At 41.9% G+C, this 20,415-nt stretch overlaps 1 protein-coding gene across 5 annotated transcripts in view; it reads right to left on the minus strand.

The window, feature by feature from the left end:
• LOC138765026 (neuron navigator 1-like) overlaps positions 1-19,446 on the minus strand; it is a 674,255-nt gene extending 654,809 nt beyond the window's left edge. For 4 of the 5 annotated variants that reach the window (XM_069941668.1, XM_069941670.1, XM_069941669.1 and 1 more), the window contains exons 1-2: positions 19,377-19,446; positions 1,573-1,679 (exon numbers count right to left, since the gene is read on the minus strand). The gene's annotated coding sequence lies outside the window, so the exon portion shown is untranslated. Of the gene's footprint in view, positions 1-1,572; positions 1,680-19,183; positions 19,275-19,376 lie in introns of those variants that run through there. The other variant, XM_069941666.1, reaches the window with a different exon arrangement.
• Positions 19,447-20,415: the final 969 nt, after the last annotated feature.

Raw genomic sequence — 20,415 nt, forward strand, 5'->3', positions numbered from 1 at the left:
AAAGCAATCACCCATCCACTCCTAGTTTCTCCAGTGTAGAGACGGCAACCTTTTCACTGCAACTCCCACATTGTCGATATTCTTTTTTTCCGTGTAAAGAGGCACAAGAACTCATAGGATGTAAAGAAAGTGGACAAGGGGGAAAGCAAAAGAGAATAGGTATAGAAGTTCCCTTCTTTTTCTCATATGAATGTTGCTTATACCCACTTCATGAATATCTTCAACAGTTTCCATTTCCACATTCTGAAACATTTTATGGAGGATTAGCAGAGTTGATAGCCTTCAAAATTTTAGAAGTTTGGATGAAATTCCAATGTTTATGCACATTGGGGAAGACAAAGTCATTAAAAAAAAGTGACAAATTATGCTGTTGTAAAGATTGGCCTTCAAGGTCTTAAAATTGATTAACACAAGTGTACTGCTGATGTCCATTGGAACTGATTAACTAAAGGGGAACTTAAATAAATAATAACAGTTGCTAAATTCCTTCCAATGTTGAACTGATAGGTAACTAATATCAGTCAACTTGTCACATTATTCTTCCTACAGAATTTTTAGATTCCAAAGAGAGGATGCAAGCAACTACATCTGGCAGATGATTTAATGGGAAATAATTAAGGAGGAACAAAGGAAAGACACTTGCAATTTTTACTGACCGCATGTTATAAATAATATGGAATAGTCACAGTAAATACACCTCAACATTGGACTCATGAAGACAGTGAAATTCATTTTATACTTTGGCACACAGTTGTTCTGCACTAGTACAATGCGCATCCAAAGTAACCATCATACCCCACAGAGTCAATTTAAACTAATTTCAGACAAAAATCATTAAACTCTCCCAACTATTTAGCACAAAATGCTGGGAATGTGAAATCAAATAAATACCTTGCCGTTATTTTTTTTTAAAACTACAACCAAATTGTATTCTTGAAAGAAAAGCTGGTCTTTGACACAGTCAAACCTGTGAATCCAAGTCCCATTGCAATTACAAAAAGACTGCTCGTTGGGGAAATTTTAGATTGGAATATCCACTTCCTCAAAACATTAAATAAAACACCATGCAGCATAATCCCCAAATATTGTACCCTTCCTCCCCAAAGGGGGTCATCTGCTGGTGTCATATACTATTTTGGTTGTGCACTGAGAAAACCACTTGGCGGCAACTCCCCATAAAATTAACTTTTTTGATAAAGTTTCTTCTTTAAACTCAATTTCTTGAGCCCTTCGTTATCCTTACAAATCTATAGAGTGGTGCATTTCTCTTCATTTGACACAACTGAAAATACAAGCTTTCATTTTTTAAAAACGCACCCAATATTAAAAATGTACTCAATGGTGGCGACGACTTGTCTGCCAAAAGTGGAATGCTAATAATTTAAAATATAGCAATACATACTTTACACTTGTATATATTTACAAAGATAGAGTCTTTTTCTAACTTGTGATGGCTGATGCAAAAGTGAAGACAGTTCATTTACACTTAATTTTGCCATTAACTAAGCAACTCAAGAATTAATTCAATCTGTAAATGTTCAATTGTACACAATAGCTACCCAAGTTACTTACTATTGGTGGAAAACTGGTGTCCACTAAGTTCCATTTCAATTTATACTTCAATTTCATCCATGAAAATTTGCTGCATATTTACTTCACTGAAGATACTCCTTGTAAGACTGGAAAAAAAAGTCAAATTCAAAGATGATCAGTCTAATTTTTTCATCCCTACAAAATATTTATCCCATTTCATTTGCATTTTGGCACCAGTTAGCTTTGAAACTTACAGTATGTGGGCTGATGTACAGCTGCAGTTTACAATAGTGGTCTTATGGCATTTCAAGAATACTAATCTCGTCAGTGACCATGTCTCATTGAACATCAGTGGTGTGCATTTACGAAGATCTCATTAATTACTGCAGGAATTGCAAAGGAAACACCCGCACAGAATGGAGTAACAAAGCTCCTTTCACAAATCGTCTGGAATCACCAAGTTAAACTTAGGCAGGGCAACCGTAATCTGCCTAAATGTAGCAAAAACAGAAGTTTCTCTATCCATGTTCTGGATTCACCATTGATAACCTAATTGAGGAAACAATTTTACAGCCAGGATGCTCAAAGCAGATTTGTACTTTCAGAATGTTTTCCCGCCATAGAATTTTCAATGAAGTGCCTGGTTTTAATTCTTGCACTAAAATTAAATTATGAGGTTTTGTAATGTTGGGGTTGTTTACGCTATGCAACATTGTATTTTTAAAAAATTCAAGTAAACAACATATCCACAACCAAATGGATTAAACAAAAAAAAAACCAAGCTGTGATGAACGTTATTTAGAAACACTTACAAGTTTTGTTCCTGCCCACACAAGGATTTATCTATAACCTAACATGTAGAAAAAGGATCCATTTGAGAGATAGATTTTCACTCAAAAACAGCTCATCGTGACTGTTTCAACTACATATGCAGCTGGAGACGCAGCCTGCAGGAAAGTGAAAAGGGCTCGTGCAAGGTCCTCATGACAATACGGACATCAAAAAGAAGAAAAAATATTCTGTCATAAATGATGAAATTATCAGCCTGAAAATAATATATAATTTTGTCAGATACTCTTTATTCTCCACTGAATTATTTCTCATTTTATGTCAATGCTAATATTTCTAATTTTGAAATGGAGTTAAGGAGAAATTTAGGTAAAAACAGCCTGCAAACCAAGGGCAATAAACTGATTTTTGAGAGTTTAAACAGCAGCACAAAATCATTTAAATATAGACTTTAAAAATATTCTCTAGAAATAATTTCATATTAAGGATGATAAAAGTAATTGAAAATATTAGCTAAATCTACCCTTCCAAATGGGACTAAACTTCAGCAATTGGTCAACCAATACCATGAGCAGGATAAAGTTAAACTTAAAACTAGATTAAACAAGTTAATTAAACTTGTTGAATTCAATTAAAACAAGATCTAAAAGGTATATATTTTTTTTAAATTCAGGCAATTATTTCAATCTGTTGCTAAAGCAGTCTTCCCTGAAAACTACATTTTACAATATTTAATAGATGGATTGCAGAGGACTTTCAATTAAACAAAGGGTAAATTGAAAAATTGCAGAAGTAGATTTGTACATCCATAGCAAACCGGTCTTATTTCATTAATAAAACAAATCAGCATTTTCACTCTGTATTCCCCATCCCTCTTTATGACAGACCCCACCCTATATGGCATCAATGTAAAAATTCCACAACAATTTTACACCCATGATAGCAACTCAAGATAATCAGTTGCTCATTAACAAGATACAAATGCAGCAGTTTCTATGCATTTCAATAAGTACTTCAATACTTGGCTAGTGACCAAAAGCATTAATGATCCTCAGTAAGTCAACATTTAACTAAAATGAAACACGGCAAAAGTTGGTAAACACAGGATGTAAATGACTAAAAGTAGGATTCAAAAAGCAGTGTAAAACACACACAGAAATGCTGGAGTGGCTCAGCCAGTCTCACAGCATTCTTAGGAGTAAGGATATATTACTGAAATTTCAGGTCTGAGCCCTTCCACAAGGTATAGGCAAAAAAAACAGGGAGGCATCCTAATAAAGATTGGAGACTGGAGAGAGAAAGGGGGGGGGGGGGAAATTGAAGGAAGATTTATTCAGACTAAAATGATAAGCATGATAAGAGGAAAAAGCAGTGTAAACATTTTAATTATTTCAATTCCAAATTAAAATGTTAATTTAAGATGAAACATTTTTTCCTCATTCATTATTAAGCAAATTGCAAAAAAAATTCCCAATTAAGTTGGGTTTTCATATTTAATACGAATCATAATGAGTTTTGTTAATACCATCATTTCACAAGTACCAGATATTATTAAATAAATTGTTCTGTGTGAACCATTGAGAAAAAGGCACATGAAAAGTGAATGGTCTTTATCGTGCAAATTTGACTTCAGCTGCTGGGCTCACCTCACCTGTTCATTATTAAGTTGAAATTGTTAAAAATCATATAATTATCACACATTCACCAAAGGTTGCAGGTTATTTATTTTCCATCCTCCAGCATCAACACTGACGTCGAAAGAAATCCTCTACCCAACTTGGCTTGAAGCAAAAGAGGATCTATGCATAGCTCACGGGATATTAGACTAAAGGAGATAATAGAAATAATTAACCACCAGATTAATGCTGAGATGAGCTCTGTGGGGACAGTGACCATGATGGCAGACTAGTGAGGGGGTTCTGTGGCTCAGGGGCCAGTGGATGTGACGGGCTGCTGGCGACTTGAGGCGAGGAACCCATGGAAGATGTGGGCTGACAGCGATTGCTTTGGGAGGCTTGCACCAGGCTGCGGACTGCTAAAGATTGGCTCGAACTGGATGGAGGGGTACCAGGTATCAGAACTGGGAATGCAAGGGGGTTCCAGGGGTGCTGGAGGGTCCCTGACCGCGTTGGAGGTTCGGATCTGGAGCTTGGGTTGTCGATGATTTGGACTAGACTCAGCGTGGCTGCGGAAGTACATCTACGGACACTCCGTGACTCTGGGGGGCTCTCTTTTGCTTCTCTGTCTCTGACTATAAGTCTATAAGAGGCACAGGCAATTCCTGCCAATGGGAATCTGTCAGCCTTGCAGCAGGCAAAAAGAAATTTCACGTAATATGACAATTAATTGAATCTTGAACTTCAAAAATCCAGCTCGCATAGCAGCATCCCATCAGTGAGATATGTGAGAAACTGATGAATCTTATCTATCAACGTCTCCGCAAAGCACTCCAATCACAAAATGTACTCTTAATAGGCCTGTACAAAAGAAGATGAATGAGAGCCGATATAGATTTTCTTCAGCTTCCAAATGTATGTGAATGGTCAATAGCATATATACAAGTGAAAGACTGAAGACTGCAGACTCTGTGATTGAAGTAAAAACACATCACAATGTTGGAGGAACCCAGCCGGTCTTCTTGGCATCTGTAGGAAACAAACATATATTGCCACCATTTCGGGCCTGAGCCCTTCAGGGAACGGGCAAAATAAACCAGAAGCAAGAAATTTCAGAATTCAAACAATGGGGGAGAAAACCAAACCCACAAAAGGATGTGATAAGGGACCAGGTAAGATTTTATCATGTTTGAAGTCAGACTGGAAAGGGAAGATGGGAGGGGATGTTAAACAAAAGCCAGAGAAGTCAATGTTAATGCCAGTTGGTTGGAGGGTGCCCAGTGGGAAGATGAGATGTTGTTACTTCAGTTTAACGGCGGCCTCAGTCTGGCTGTGCATGAGACCATGGATAGACATTTTGGCTAGGGAATAGGATGGAGAAAAGAAATGGGTGGCCACGCTATTGAGGTGGACAGACTGAGGTTTTCAACAAAAGAATCTCCAATCTGCCTCCAGTGTCTCCAATGAGGAAGAGACCACAATGGGAGCATCAAATGCAGTAGATGACCTCTGCAGATTCACAAGTGAAATGTTGCTTCACTTAGAAGGACTGTTTGAGGCCCTGAATGGTGGTGAGCCAGGAGGTGTAGGCGCAAGTGGAGGATCTCCTGTGATCACAGGGGTGGGTCCCAAGTGGACGATTAGTGGGGAGGGAGGAGTGGACGAGGGAGTCACAGAGGGTGTGGTCCCTGCGGAAGATGGAGAGGGGAAAATGTGACTAGTGGTGGGATCTCACAGTAGGTGGCAGAAATTATAGAGGAGGTTGGTGGGATGGTAGGTGAGGAGAAGGGGAACCCTGTCGTTGTTGTGGAGGTGGCCAGGGCAGATGTGCGGGCAATAGAGGATATGCAGGTGAGTGCCGAATTGATGGTGGTAAAGGGAAAGCCATTTTATTTGAAGAAAAAGGACATCTCTGATGATCTGGCATGGAAGTCCTCATCATGGAATTCCCTGCCAGATGCGACAGAGAAATTGAGAGAATGGAATGGAATCCTTTGAGGGGACGTAGTAGGAAGAGATTTAGTTGAGGTAGCTGTGGGAGTTGATGGGTTTATACAAGATGTCTGTCAGGTGTTTGCCTCGTGAGATGGAGAAAAAGATCCAGGAAAGGGAGTGTTACTAGAGAATTTGAGATTGGAAGTGAATTTGAGGTCGAGGTGCAAATTGGGAGCTCGCTTTTTGATCTTTAGTGAAGCCACTCTTCATACTTCCAAATCATACTGATACCAACTTATTTATTCTTACTTCCAATATTTCAACCAGTCCTCTATCTAATATTGGACCACAACTCATGAGCTGTTCCTTTTTGTAATGTTTTGTCTGATGTCAAAAGAGTCATATTTAAAATCCAGATACGTTGTGTTAATGTTCTCTCTTTTGTACTAACAATTGTAATAATTAGATCTAATTAGAACATGTTTTCTCTTTCAGAAACCATTTTGATATTAATAAATCATATTATAGCTTTCTTAATGTCGATTTACCAAGTCAGTAACAGATTTCATAATTTTTCCTCATGATTAATGTGAGACGAACTGGTTTGCAGTGCCAATTTGTCCCTCACTTCTCCCTGTGACCGTATGGGTTTCCTTCCACATTCCAAAGACATATGGGTTACATAGAACAAAACAGCACAATAAAGCCCCTTCAGCCCTCCATGCTGTGCCAAATCATATATTAGTAGGTTAGGAGGTTAATTGGTCATGGGCCGGGGAGGGGGTGGGGGGTGGAGTGGTTTGCTACCATGCTCTATCTCTATATTTAAATTTGTCGGAGGACTGCTTTGTGGGTCGTTCGCCTCTTCCTGGTTTTATTGTGGAAATCAAGAAATAAATTGTGCCTGGGAGGAAAATTATAGCCAGGTATTCTATCTACTTCCTTCAGCACTCCCTAAAGCTGGTACAACCATAGGAAAACATTAATCATTTGCTAAGATACTTTAATTTCCGATTTACCGAAGCTGAGAAAAATTATCGCAATGACTGCACATCAGCTGAGGGCTTGAACTTCACACATTCTGGTCATGTGCAAGGTCAATCAAAGGTAAAGGAGAGCCCAAATGGATAGATGTCAGTATATCTTAGAGCTGGAAACATTCAAGGCAACACAGAGAGGAACAGTGTAATCAAAAAAATATGATAAAATTCAACAAGATGGCAATTTTAAAAAAAAATCCAAAACATGTTGAGGTACTTCATAACATGCCATCATTTTACTAGCCTTTAATGAGAATGGAGATGCAGTACAAGCAACCAAAAATAAATTACTAAGAATGAAGAAAGAGTAAGCCCAACATACTGTGGATCTTCTAATAGTTTGGAGAAGGTGCAAGAGTCCTTGGGACTGTGTGTGTGTGTGTGTGTGTGTGTGTGTGTGTGTGTGTGTGTGTGTGTGTGTGTGTGTGTGTGTGTGTGTGTGTGTGTGTGTGTGTGTGTGTGTGTGTGTGTGTGTGTGTGTGTGTGTGTAAGAGAGAGAATTAAGATTCTTTTGAAACTAACAAAACACAAACCTACAAGTTTGATTAGACATGAGTAGACCACTCAACCCTTGCAGGTCTGCTCCGCCAGTCAATTAGATATTGGTTAATTTGACTGTAACCTCAACTCCGCATTACCATCTGCACCGAGCAACATTTCACCTTCTTGTGGTGTGCCGTTAGACAGAATCAGACACACACAAGGTAAAGACAACAACAGGCTTTAATCCACAAAAACCTCCACAGAGCCAGGCTGGCTGTGGCTGCAGCAACTCAGTGTGAGGCCTCGGGAGGCCAGCACAGCCTTATAATCCCAGAGGGTGATTGACACCTGACCGGGTGGGGCTTGATCCATTCAGGCCAACTGATTGGCAGCTGGCAGGTGTTGTCCTGTCCCCTCACTTACACTCCTGCAGGTACAGAGGTTGCCCCCAGGCTGGTGGTGTACCACCACATTAATCCCCTTCTTTAAAATGGTCCCGGGTGGGGGGTGTGGGTTGGGCGGCAGTAACAAGGAATCACACCAACTATGTACACACAATATTTACAGGATGAGATGATTTGGCGGCCACCGGGGTCTCTGTGACCATCGTAGGACTGGCTCCTGGTCACTGGTCAGAGGGGGTGGGGGGCTGGCGGCAGGGGTGTGTGTGGCTGGTGTGGTGTCGTGTGGAGGGGTGGCCAAGGTGGCCGGGGTCGACGTATGCGGGTCGTATTGGATGGGTGTCGGGGGGGGGGGGGGGGGCGGTTAGTCTCCTAAGGCTTAAGTGGGCCCCTGGTGGTCAAGGAGGCCCTGCGTGCCCCATAGCTGCATGGCGACGGGGGTGTATGCCAGTCAGCGTAGCCCTGGATTGAAGGGTGGCGTGGCGTGGTGGGTGCTCCTGCTGGTGCCTCCCTACCACTGCCGAATGTAACGTAAGTGTAGTTATGGTTTGCATGGAAGAGGAAAACCTGCTCCACCAGGGCTTCGGCCTTGTGTGTCCTTACATGCTTACGCAGAAGCACCGGTCCCAGGGACGTTAACCATGCTGGGAGTGACATTCCAGTCGCCGTCCTCCTGCCTGTTGACTCGCACGTCCATCATCGAGCGCCCGAGATCGTGGGGAATGTCCCTGGTCAGAGTGGTGGCGGCCAGGACCATCTCGGAGTCGGAGTCATCGTGTTTGATATTATCAAGTTGCCATAAACTCTCAAAGAGAACTCAAGATACAATATCAGGAGTGATATTATTGAATGGCAGAACAGGTTAAACGAGCCTATAGTCTCCTGGCACTTGTGTTTCCTAACTTGCAAAAGCTGGTCTATTAATCTTGCATGATGGTGTTCCATCTCAGCTTCAAATGATCAGCTAAATGCCTTGCTACATTTTAGCCAGGTGATGTTAATTCCGACTAGATTCTGACTAGACTAAGTATCTGAGAGCACTACTTTAAATTAGAGCAAAATCTCCAGTACCCAGGGGTTGGCGGATGTGCAAATTTTCCAGTTGACTGAGACACACACTTACAAAATCTAACTAATACACCTGCATTTAAAATAAACAGTTTAAAAGACGAAAGTAAGATGAGAAAAATAAGTTTTGTTATCCTTAATTATGTCAAGTTCACTTTCATCATGTAATTTCCATAATTTAGAAAATTTTAATTTTAACCCCTGGTACTGTAACAGTGCCGCCATCATAATTACCCCCCCCCCCCCCAAGTTTACAGATAAAGCTTTACTAATATACTTTATATTAATAAAGATAAAGACTCTTACAAGGCAGGGATAGGGAGATACTTTGGGAGAATCACACCAGCGGTGAGTGCTATCTACTGGCTTTTCATCCTGGGCCCCGCCATTTTATTCAAATGCAACTTTATTGAAACTTTTTTCAAACAGCTGCTGTGGGTGGGACACAACTGGGGGGCACTTCACTGGCAATAGATTAAGAGATGGGGAAGTGCAGAGAGACCTAGGGGTACTTGTACACCAGTCTCTGAAGGCGAGCATGCAGGTACAGCAGGCGGTTAAAAAGGCAAATGGTATGTTGGCCTTCATATCAAGAGGGTTTGAGTAGAGGAACAAGGATACCTTACTGCAGCTGTTCAGGGCCTTGGTGAGACCCCACCTGGAGAATTGTGTGCAGTTTTTGGTCACCTTATCTAAGGAAGGATGTTCTTGCAATGGAGGGAGTGCAGAGGCGATTCACCAGGCTGATCCCTGGAATGGCAGGAATGACTTATGAGGAAATATTGCGCAAATTGGGATTGTACTCGCTGGAGTTTAGAAGATTGCGAGGGGATCTCATAGAGACCTATAAACTTCTGGCAGGACTGGACAGAATGGATGCAGATGGGGATGTTTCCAATGATGGGAAAATCCAGAACCCGGGGCCATGGTTTGAGGATAATAGGCAAACCATTTAGGACCGAGATGAGGAGGAATTTCTTGACCCAGAGGGTGGTGAATCTGTGGAATTCATTGCCACAGAGGGCAGTAGAGGCAGGTTCATTAAATATATTTAAGAGGGAATTAGATCTATTTCCTCAGTATAAGGGTATTAAAGGTTACGGAGAGAAGGCGGGGACGGGGTACTGAACTTTAAGATCAGCCATGATCTCGTTGAATGGTGGAGCAGGCTTGAATGACCTACTCCTGCTCCTATCTTCTATGTTTCTATGTTTCTAGGTTTATTCATAAAGCATGTCAGCAATCAAATCAAGTTACACAATCATTTTTATAAACAGGGCTACACTACAAATAGACTGTGGGGAACTAGTTCTAAGATGTGGCAAATAAGGCTTGTATTTACAACTTTTCCAACCAATTGGATAATATTGTAAAAACATTCAAGATTGCATTCACTTTGATGCATGTTATCTCTGCAAAGTCCAAAGAGAAATTTCAAAAGAGCAGTAATTATCCATTATCATCACATGGCAAGATTCCAAGGCCAATGACTTCTACTTAGAGAACTTGGAAACTTCTTAGACATGTCACTTGATTAATCATAAGATGATTGTCCATTGTCACTTAGAAGTGGCTGGTTTAAAATAAAGGATCTTCAAAACCATTAAAAACCACATAAATGTAAGGAGTTATAACTTTCGACATCCCAACACTAGCCTGCATTGTTTTATCAGCCATCTTATGTGCTCTCCATGAAATCTCCACAATATTTTTCTTTTACGGATGTGTATGCACTCACACAATTAAGACTCGGAGACGTGATGCTTTCTCATCCTTTACTTCTATTAGACTAACATGGCTAATGACACACAGGGATGTGGAAGGAAGGGTGGCATCATGTGGAAAGGTGACATCATGGCATGGCCCGCCATCATGGCGGGCTTATACCCAACACCCCCATGCAATAAATGCTTACTGGGCCCCTTCAAACTAATAAGAGTACATCAGGCCCAGGAGTACAAGTGAGAATTAGAATCCATCTCATGAGTAATTATATTTATTAAATGGAAAACATTTAATAATAATCAGGGCACATAGTCCTTAAAGCATTCAGGTGGTCTTCTTTCTCTTTTGGACTGCCTCGGCATGGCTTGCTGGGTCGATCTTTGCTCAGGAACCGAGAATTGTCGGATCAACGGCAACTGCCCGCCTTCGCTGCCCTCCTAACTGCTTGTCTCAGTTACTGGACACCTCGGCTCCGCAACTGTCCCCTCCTCCTCACTTGGCTTTAGGGGTGAGATGGTCAGGGGAGGCCATGGCAGGTCTGGTTCCACCTCCTCCAGTTTGTGAGGCAGTTCATGGACCTTAGTGTCAGTCAATGCCCATAATTGGTTAATGTGTCACTTCAACAATCTGTCCCCCACTAGAACAGAGTGTGAACAGAAGCTCAATTATCCCTACCACCCATGAGTATTTATATTGTCTATAATCTTGTACCAGAACTCTCTCGCCCACTTCCAATATTCTAGGTGAGGGGGGCGATGCTGTTTTTTGCAATCAGAGACCCAGATCGGGATGAACTGTGGACAGCCTGGACTGCAGGTTGCGGCAAAACATTAGTTCTGCTGGGGTGCATTTTGTGGTAGAATGTGGCGTGTTTCTGCATCCCAATATTAAATCTGTGATTCTATGTGTCCAGGAGACATTTAGAAGTTTCATGGTTTTCATTTTTTTTTAAATATTTGTACACAACATTCTGCCTCCCCATTAGTACTTGGGTGATAGGTCACCAGACATGCAACTGGGCCAGTGCCTTCATTCGTACCATTCCCAGATGGTTGCGGTGCAGTTCTGATAACATGGTAGTTTGCCATTTGGCTGGAATTATTATACGGGTACCCAATAGTAAACATCCTTCTTCGACTGATAGTTCACTTGGTAATGTTTCAGATCTTCTGGGATGACTTCAGATTCAGGCCACCCATTAAGGGTGAAGTATAGGATCTTGCTTAATGTTGCCTCTTTTCGGGTTTCCTATCCGATCATTTAGGCTGTTATATAGATATAAAAAAATTAAAAACTTGCCACCATGGATAAAAGGGGAAGTTAAAACGCACAGTGGGCAGTTGTTGAAATTGTCTGCTGTCCATTTAACAATTTCTTCTCATTGTTCTGTCTTGGTTAGTGGCATGCGTGATAAGGCATCTGCATGGCTGGTTGAGTGTTCGTGGTTTACGTTTTGCATCATAGTTGTACATCGCTAGTACCATGGCCCATCTTTGAATTCTGGCCACAGCTTATACTGGTCTACTTTGTGTGGCCCCAGGATTAAACCAAGAGGCTTGTTGTCTGTGATCAGGGTGAATTTTCTTCCTTAAATATATTGGTGGAATTTTTTTTTTTTTTTTTTTTTACACCAAAAAACTATTGCCAATCCTTCTTTTTCTAGTTGGGCATAATTGCGTTCGATACGCTACTGGTTGTTCATCTTTTTCTGTAATTTGGGATAGTACTGCTCCTAGTCCCACTGGTGAAGCATCCTTGGCTAATGTAACTTTTTTACTAGGGTTGCAGTGGATCAGCACCTTATTTGTTGACGTTAGTATTTCCTTTAGTTGATCGACCATGTTTTTAGTTTCTGTGTTCCAATACCATGTTTGATCTTTCTTGAGTAATTGGTTCAGCGGGCTACATAGTGTAGACATATTAGGGATTTGTTTTCGGTAGTGATTAACAAGTCCTAGGAAGGACTGTAATTCCGATTCGTTGGTTGGATATGAAGCCATGTGAATGGCTTCTGTTCCTGCTGGATTCATTCATACCCCCTCGTTGTCCATTGTAAACCCAAGATATTTTACTGAGGGCTGCATGAAGACACATTTGCCTTTTCATAATCGTATATTAGCCTGTTGTAATCTAGTTAAAACCTTTTCAAGGTTTTCAAAGTGCTCACTGTCCTTTTGGCCTGTGATGATGACATCATCCATATAGTAATTTGTTCATTGTTGCTTGAAAAATCACAGGTGTGGCTGAAATTCCATGTATAGGTGAATAGTCCCCGATGGGTATTAATTGTCACTGTTACAAGATCAAACCATCAACTACAAAGAAGCATATCACACAGGGGTAAAGATGAACAATTACTTTATTAACCTTCAAACTTTAATTCAAATCCCCCCCTTTATAACAATGCCCACTGGTTATTATGCAAATCTCTATAACAGTGTAAAACTAATAAATCCCCCAGCCTAAATATAACATATGTAATTAAAGTCTAAGTTATATTTCCAACCAGTCCACAGAAAAACTTAGACACAAAACAAACAAGACTCACAAAACTTTGATCTCAACCGAAGCAAAGATCGTAAACAAAATTCAATTTGTTTGGTAAACTGAAGCCAAAAGATCTTTGAGAGAGAGAGAGAGAGCACAAAATTCGAAGTTGTCTTCTTGTGTTGCTTGCAGAGAGAGGAACCACTGGCTTGGTCCGGATCCTTCGCTCTGCCTTCGGAATGTTCATCCCTTTTAAAATGCCCAACATTCTAAACTGTCTTCCAGACCATGACTCCTGCTCTGGGCCTTCTTCCAATCCACAGCACACCCAGTGGTGGTTGGTCTTCCAAGTCCAGAAATTTTTAGATCATTTTCTGCCCATGCCCAGTCCATCTCCCACTCTCTCAGCAGTCTACCATCACCTTGGCTCTCTTAGGCAAACTGTCACTTTTTAAACATAAAACCACACCACACATAGGTCAATACACAACACAGAACTCTGTAACAATTACATATTCCCTTGTTTTTTTTTTGTCCAATTCTATCTGTTGATATACTTGTGACAAATCTAATTTTGTGAATTTTTGCCCTCCATTTAGTGCTTGGAATAATTCTTCTGCCTTGGGCGTGGGATGTTCGGGTATTTTGAGTGATGGATTGATGGTGACATTGTAATCACTGCAAATGCAAATCTCACCATTTCCTTTTCGTACGGGTTCAATGGGCGCTGCCCAATCACTGTATTGTATTGGTTCAAATATGCCTTCAGGTTTTAGTTTAATTCAGCCTCAATTTTCCCTTTTATAGCAAATGGGACTGTTCTGGCTTTGAAGAATTTTGGTTCTGCATTATCTTTTAATTGCAGTTTGGCTTGAACACCTTTGATTTTCTCTAATTCTTTATGGAAAACCATTGTGTGGTTGCTGAGGATTTGGTCGAGTTTTGGCTGGAAGGTGTCCATGTGGTTTACATTTAGTGTTGAACCGGTTTCCAGCCAGTCTAGGAGAATGTATTGTAGCCAGTTTCTTTTGAAAAGTGCTGGTCCCTGGGTATCTACGATGCAGAGAGAGAGTGTTGTTGGATGCTGTTGTTTGTATTGTACTTGGACCGTACTTTTTCCAAACACTTTTATTCTGTCTCCTGTAACAGATCTTAGAATTATTTCAGTTGTTTTTACCAGGTAGTAAGCGTTCCTTTACATGAAACAGCATTAGGGACACCTCTGCCCCTGTGCCTAACTCCATCTTCAGGGGGCGTCCATTTATTTTTAGCTGTATAAAGATTGCCGTGTTTCCTCCTTTTATTCCTTGGATGTGTAATATCTCAGGAGCTGAAATTTCAGGAGCTTGAAGGTCAGCCATTGAGCTGTTATCATCATCGTTGCTAGGTTGTCTCTCTCTCTCTCTCTGCAATTGTTTTGACTTTAGCTGACTGCTTATTTGCAGGCCACCTGCACTTTAGAAGTGGACATTTGGCTTTGATATGTCCTTTTGTTTTGCAATGGATGCATTTAGAATTTGTTAAGAAACTGTCTTCTGGTCGGTGGTTGTATTTCCCATAGCGGAAGCGTTGTTGGCAGGAATACTTCCTGACCAGTAGGTCTGGTTGACCTACATCTAAGTTTTTATCTGCCATTTCAGAGCTACAGGCAGTCCTGTATGCAATTTGTAATGTAACATCTTCATCCATTGCTAATCATTTTTGTCTTGGCAATTTGCCAGCCCCATCACTAATTTCTCTCACAGTGCCTGATTCAGAAATTGCTCGAAATGACAGTGCTCTGCCGGTTTGCATATCGATGCCAGGTATTTACTTACTCCTGGTCCTTGTCTCCTTTCATAAAATCATAGTCTTTCTGCCATTACTGGTGGTTTGGGGCTTAAATGGTTCCTAGAGCTGTGCATAGTTCATTGAATGTCTTCGTCCCTGGATCATCTGGAGCCAGCAAGGTCTTAAGGAGGACAAATGTTTTGCTGTCCATTATACTGAGAAAGAGGGCATGTTTGCAGTTTACTGAACCTTCCGCAATATTGTGGGCTATGCAGCAGTGGTTAAACTATTCTACATAGTTATTCCAACTTTCTTCTACTTTGTTGAATTCCCCATACATTCCCTCTGCCACCTTGGCGTGTTTTTGCCTTAATCATTTGGCGGGTTGTTAGGTAGTTGTTCTTCTGTTGTTTTCCTTCTAACGGTTGGTGCATGGTGTATGTATAGGATTTGTTTCATCCTCATCACCACTGTGGTGTATGCACTCACACAATTAAGACTCGGAGAAGTGATGCTTTCTCATCCTTAACTTCTATTAGACTAACATGGCTACTGGAACACAGAATTATAAATATGGAAGGGTGACATCATGACATAGGCATCATGATGTCCAGCAGAGGGTGGGCTTGTACTCAACAACTGATATAGTTTATATGATCCTTTACAAACCTTAAATACAAAGTTAATGGCTCAAATGTTCTGCATCAAAGTTTGGAAAAATATTGTTAAAATTAGCTTCTCAACAGATACAGGACAGGGAAGAGAACATTCACACAACATTTGCAGACATATTCCATCCTGTGACAAGGTTAAAATTGGTTCTGGGATTCAACAATCATTTGCCAGAACCAAATGATACTACCAATTGGCAGGTTAATCATGAGGGGAAGGTCTCAGTCAGGTTATCCTCTGGATATGGCTGGAAGATACAAAATGGAAAGCCACTAATTTTCTCTTGGAGCCTGGAACTCTCATCCTGAATTTGCTTGGTGGAAGACCCCACTGCTGACCAACTTTTGGTAGAAGACCAACTTAAATTTCAATTGGAATCTCACTATCATAATTGGACTACTATCTGTAAACATCTGAAACTCCTCACCGAACCCAGCTTGTACCTCAACCAACTAATCATAGAAGGTAATTATACTGGTGGTCAAGAGGAATAACATGTTGAAACCAAATGAACTACAGGTGCTCCTTGACTTACAATGGGGTTGTATTCCAATAAATCCATCAAAAGTGGGAAAATCATAAGTAAAAAAAAGACAGTGCTGAACTTACCAAACATCATAGCTTAGCCTATCTTAACATGCTCAGAACACTTACAGTAGCCTACAGCCAGGAAAATTTATCTAAAACTAAGCTCATTTTATTAAATGTTGAATACCTTTTATTTCACATTGAAAAAAAAAACATAAAATATAGCGATATCGACCATCGTAACTTCCAAAAATCGTAAGTCAGTCAATCCGTCATAAGTAGAGGAGCATCTGTATTTTAACAAATTTGCCTTTGGCATTGTTGAGAAAATATATGATAAATAATGCTCATTGTCCATATTCTACTGCACTCTGGACCAAATATTGATTCTGCATTCTGTTAAGGTAGATCCATTTTGGTCTTGTTCGACTGCATAGTACATGGATGTTCTTTCCAAATGTTTTTAATCCAGAAAACAACAATAAGCTTTGTTATCATCTGGGAATTCTTGTACTATCCGGAGAATTCCACTTTGACCGTCTTAGAAGGTCTCAGTGACCAGAAATGTGAGGTATAGAAAAATCTTAATTCCCAAGCCATTCATATGCCAATTTTCCTTTCAAGGATAAAAACGAGGATGGTCGTGCCAGCAACATAATGGCTCATTCCTGGTGGAATCAGATTTCAGGAAGAGGTGTACTGTGCTTTTTTTTTAAGATACTCAACAACAGCAAAGACTTCTTAACAGATTTCAAATAGTTAACATGTTGAAATGTTCAGGATCTAGATGAGTAAAGTTTCAAGTCAAGTATCAAATGCCCAATAGAAAACAAAACTGAAAGCATTAAAAAAAAAGTCAAACTAGCCATGGTTGTGTAGTTGGCATGAGAAGAGTGGCCCTTGGCATGCATTTTAAGGAGTTTGCAGCATGGAGAGCACATTTTATATTGGCAAAGTGTCGATGACTGACTGGCTTCTAACTTAAGTATTTCAATCATTTTACTTTATTTCTTAAACTATTGTACAATTGCAGTAATGTTCTAAAGTATATATTTTAACAGTGAACTGAAATTAATTTTCACAAAATTTTCTATTCTCAGGGAGGTATAAGAACAAATCATTTCTCTGGTTTATGGGTCAGTTTCAAGTAGGAGAGCAAGATAATACATGCAGATGCCTTAAAAGTCTTTCCTTCACTGTGGAAGTGCATTTACGTTTTTGGGGTAGCACAGTTAGTACACAAGCACCAGCAACTGGGTTTTGAATCCAGGGATGTCTGTAAGGAGTTTGTATGTTCTCCCTGTGTCTGCATGGGTTTTCTCCGGAAGGACCAGTTTCATCCCACCATTCAAAATGTACCAGGGGTGTAAGTCAATTGGGTGTAATTGGTCAGCCTGGGCTCATGGGCTGGAAGGGCCTGTTACCATGCAGTTTATCTACATTTTAAAATTTATACAGTCCATTCTGCTAACTACTAAAGCCACATTAATGAGAAAGCTATGAGCAAAACAGTGACAGCTTTTGTGTTGACTACCCTTGGACGACAAAATAAAATTAAACTGAAAAGTCTGACATCATCAGAAGTGAGTTTTGTACTTCATCAGAAAATGGTTTTACCATTGCCCTAGAGAACCAAACAACTTGACTTCATTTTTGAAGCATATTGTTTAAAACAAGTAATCTCATTCTGAATGGTGACTTGTATTGTTAAAAATAAAATCATGGTATTGATGGCTGCTGTCATTTGCAAGTCAAGTCTGTAACATCAACTTGCTATGTTAAATCCTTTCCCTCTCCAGCACACCCCACTCTCCAGGCTAGAGTTCATGACCTACTATCCCCAAGTAATCCACAGACAAACAATGATCTTGTGGTAACTTGTTCCTGTGCAAACCAAGATGAGGAGCAATGATAGACTGCACGCTGGGGTTCAATATAATTGAGTCGAATTTTGTCCACACCCATCAATGAGAAATTATGGTAGAGTCAACTGTGGCATCTTTCAAAAATGAAAACAAAGCACCTTGACTGAAATCAGATAATCATGTCACATCAGGCACCAGGCCAAACATTCAGTTCGAACTGAACTATTTAATTTGGCAGCTACTTCAGTTTTAACAAAAACTGTTTTTAAAAATGCAATTTAAAAAAAACTTACATTGTCATCTTCCCACATCGTTAAAAATGATTGGACAAACAGAAAGCATTTCCACCTACGTTAGTTATCGTTCCATTGTATTTCTGACTTCTTGGTTATAAAATGCAGCATTATTGAATCTTAGTCAGATTCTATGCTCAAACATTTCAAAGACACACAAAAAAAAACAACTGCAATCCACTCAAGACAAGATGTTGCCTGATTATTTATCCACATGACTGAAAACAGCTTCAAGCAGGAAGGGTTCCTTCAATTTCACTTTATCCTTCGGTTCTCAGGATGGCTCCACACACAAAAAAGTCACTTTCAATGCTCTCAATAAAAAGTTATCATTTACAGTAAATCTTGTCGTAAAACCGATTCTACTGAATAGAGGCAAACAAACCAGAGGACACCCAGCATTGGTCCACAACCATGAATGGACATCTTTATAACTGAATTTAATTAACAAAATTGGGGACCGTATCATCTCCATAATGAGAATCATAGCTCCCCCACCCCTCCCCGGCTCAGAATAACCTAATTGGACGTGCTCTCTTTTGAAATGCTTTTAACTTCAATGTTTCTTCGAGGAGGTAACAAAGTGATACATTGTGACTGGCCAATGGTCAATTTGCAAGCCAAAACAGATCCACAAGATTTGGGGGGGGGGGGGGCTCAGTATAATTGCAATGATCAGAAATGAGAGAATACTGCAGGACAGCTGGAACTGAGTTGGTCAATGCTCTGGCTTACTCATTCCTGGACCCGTTTATTCATTTCGAGGACAGGAGAGAAGAGCAGCCTTAAAGTTTCCAATGGAGAGCCACGCATTTGCGGTTGGATCAGTCCCTCCATCTCTCCCATTGCGAGGGCGCTGTTTACCCCCGACCCCTTTCATGCGACTTTCTATTGTGCGACTGCACACAGACCCCGCACTCACTTGAATGGGTCGCAATTGGCTGGGGTGGGGGTTTGGTTCCGTGTCTCAAGTATTACCTTTCCAATAAACAATGCTGCCACCAAATTCCCGATCGAGCCCTCCTCGCCGATCATGGGGACAAGATCCACCTCACTGCAATGCGCCCCGGACACAATCCTTTGGCGTTTCGTGTGTCCCCCCCCCCCCCCCCCCAGCCCTCGCACACGTTTGCAAGCAGCGGTCGGTTGTTGGGCGCAACGAATCCTTTACCTTGAAGCAGTCGGCAAGAAGGGATGTCTCCTTCCCCCGGAGCTCGCACCGCCCCCGCTCTCTCTCTCTCTCTCTCACTCACTCACTCACTCTCACTCTCGCCCAGTCACCAACTCCTTTTGTGGAAGACAATGAAACCAGTCGCCCAGATTGTGGGGACTCCTTGCGAATATGGAGCTTTAAACGAACCCGTCTTCCTTGAACCGAGGAGGGGGGAGAGGGGGGGCTTGTTTCTTTAACTAGAGACAATTGGGGCTGAAGTTTCATGGTTTGATTTCACCCTCCCTCCCTCCTTCCCCCCTTCCTCCCTCCCTCCTTCCCCCCTTCCTCCCTCCCTCCTTCCCCCCTTCCTCCCTCCCTCCCTCCCTCCCCCTCCCTCCCTCCCTCCTTCCCCCCTTCCTCCCTCCCTCCTTCCCCCTTCCTCCCTCCCTCCTTCCCCCCTTCCTCCCTCCCTCCTTCCCCCTCCCTCCCTCCCTCCTTCCCCCTTCCTCCCTCCCTCCTTCCCCCTTCCTCCCTCCCTCCTTCCCCCTTCCTCCCTCCCTCCCCCCTTCCTCCCTCCCTCCCTCCCTCCTTTCCCCCTTCCTCCCTCCCTCCTTCCCCCTTCCTCCATCCCTCCTTCCACCCTTCCTCCCTCCCTCCTTCCCCCTTCCTCCCTCCCTCCTTCCCCCTTCCTCCCTCCCTCCTTCCCCCTTCCTCCCTCCTTCCTTCCCCCTTCCTCCCTCCCTCCTTCCCCCCTTCCTCCCTCCCTCCTTCCCCCTTCCTCCCTCCCTCCTTCCCCCCTTCCTCCCTCCCTCCTTCCCCCCTTCCTCCCTCCCTCCCTCCTTCCCCCCTTCCTCCCTCCTTCCCCCTTCCTCCCTCCCTCCCTCTTTCCCCCCTTCCTCCCTCCCTCCTTCCCCCCTTCCTCCCTCCCTCCTTCCCCCTCCCTCCCTCCCTCCTTCCCCCTTCCTCCCTCCCTCCTTCCCCCTTCCTCCCTCCTTCCCCCTTCCTCCCTCCCTCCCCCCTTCCTCCCTCCCTCCCTCCCTCCTTCCCCCTTCCTCCC

Source organism: Narcine bancroftii, chromosome 5, assembly GCF_036971445.1.
Source record: "Narcine bancroftii isolate sNarBan1 chromosome 5, sNarBan1.hap1, whole genome shotgun sequence".
In the NCBI taxonomy this organism is placed as follows: Eukaryota; Metazoa; Chordata; class Chondrichthyes; order Torpediniformes; family Narcinidae; genus Narcine; species Narcine bancroftii.